This window comes from Leptinotarsa decemlineata, unplaced genomic scaffold, assembly GCF_025532065.1.
Source record: "Leptinotarsa decemlineata unplaced genomic scaffold, Ldec_3_MD MMD2_tig00026340_RagTag_RagTag, whole genome shotgun sequence".
Taxonomy (NCBI): domain Eukaryota; kingdom Metazoa; phylum Arthropoda; class Insecta; order Coleoptera; family Chrysomelidae; genus Leptinotarsa; species Leptinotarsa decemlineata.
The window spans coordinates 7,860,644-7,862,952 of record NW_027412694.1 but is presented as its reverse complement, the minus strand read 5'-3'; positions in this window follow the sequence as shown (position 1 = coordinate 7,862,952).

Sequence of the window (2,309 nt, the reverse complement as noted above, 5' to 3'; positions counted from 1 at the left end):
GGGCTGTTTAGGCATCTGACAAGATGAAAAAATTATCGAATGGCTACTTTTGATGGACGTTGAATTCGTGAGAAAAATCAATCAATGTCGATGAAGAACGCGGGGGTACAGAATATCCAGTTTATGAGCTATAAAAACTTTACGAAATGGATCATTGAACAAGTATATCGATTTCAAAATGAGAGCTTGCTATGCCATCTGACTTATGTACATTTTTTTCTTACAAGTTCCAGGCATTTCATATTTCATATGTGTTTCCCCCATTACAGTTTTTGATACGCGGTGTTATCAATCAAGTGCAGGTTTTACATAGATGAGTTTTGAAAATCATGTATGAAATAAAGCTGACATTTTATTCAGACACACTTTATAATGAATCCCAATGTAGACATGCGAGACAAATATTTGTTAATAAGATTTTACTTCACGTTAAAGCTAATAAAATCCATCTCATTCCTCATGAATGCAATACCAGAAGAGCTGATGCAATTTTCTTTCCCAGAAGTGAAAAATGTATAGGCCAACAAAGTGCAAATTACCTTGCTCCAAAAATTTATAGTTTGTTGCCAAACGAGGTGAAGAGTATATTTATTTATGAGTTATTTAGACCAATAATCGATATCATTTTCAAGCAAAAACTATAAAAAAACTGAATTACACCTATTACAGTTGATTAGGGGGAATTCACAAGAATCTATGTCTATATGTTGTTCAATACCATATTGTTACTTAAATATAACTGACTAGTTGTTGCCCGTGGCTTCGCCCGCATAGAAATTGGTATGTATTTGTAACTGTATGTTACAAATATTGTAACAAACAGTTACAATATTTTTTATTAACCCGCAACTTCAGGTTTCTAACTTTGGAACTGACGAAATTCAATACAATCTTTGAACCCGTATTTTTCCCCCTTGGAGGCGTACATTCCCGATTCATCTTCTTGATGCTTATTTACGCTATACAAAGAACCTACCTGCATATTTCAAGACTCTAGGTTCAGTAGCTTCGGCTGTATGTTGATATAAGAGCGGGCAATAGCAAGTAATTTATATTTTTACTTTGAAAATACAGTAACTGAAAAAATATGCCAAGTACACTAAGTAATGAATAGCTTTAAGATTCTTCTAAAAATAAATTCGCAAAATTAACACAACCGTCAACGACATCTGCCCTCACGCGCCTGCCCGCGTGAGGGGCAGACGCGTTGGGTCAAGTTAATCTTATCGTGATAACTTTCAAACGATTAGTCCAATTCACTAGTGTAAAAGACAAATTTTAATTATATTAAATACTCAAAACGACAATTCTATCAATTTTTATATGAATTTGACAGATATCCTAAAATGTGCATTGTAAAAAAAGTATCCAATTCAATTGTATTTATGGCTCAGTATTTTGCATATAGCGGCTACCACATTCGATAGCATAGATATATGCTATCGCGGACTTTTATTTAGAATTATTTAAGATAAAAAGTCTTACGTTGCATTATCTGCATGTAACTCCAACGGTATATGCAGCGCAAGCCAAGATAGCTCTCAGGGGGTAAGAATTTTTTCGACTTACTTAATACTTATCGTTATATTATGACCAAAATTACACGAAACCTTTATAAACTGTAGCCTATATGTTATTCTGATGTATAAACTGTAACAGTTGTAACATTTGTAACAGTTGAGAGCAGGTGATGATATTGTTTATGACCATGAATAAAAAAAAAAGGATAATATTTACGCCTCACCTCGAGACTATAAAAATTGTGAGTTACCAGCAAATCATAATAGGGTATTCCTACAGTAGGACACGTGCCTTCAAGTTTGAAAGACATATATTTTAGATATCGCCTCTGTAGGGCTTCTAGTTGATTCATATGAACCTGATAGTAGGGACTCCATACGACAGATGCATATTCTAGCCTATATCGAACAAAAGTGAAATAAAGTAATATCAATGTTGAAGCTTTTTTGGGGTGAGTGGCGGGGGATCACTGTCTCTCTCTTATGGGGGTTTGACAGTCCCCCGGTGCAGACCACACGGCACTCACCCAGTAAAGTTATCGGTCAACCACCCTATCCCGCATCTGCGGGCAACAGACGTTGGCCGATTTCAAGCTAGATGTGTGGGAGAGGTGTCTCGCAAGAGCCCTCGGCGGTTACTCATCCAACGCTGGAAAGGTAACTTTCCTAACATGAGTGCCCCTTGGGGTAACGTAAGGGTATGCGGTGCAGACCACACGGCGTACACCCAAAAGTTGTTGATGAACCGCCCTATCCCGCACCTATACGGGTAATGGGCGCGACATCTTC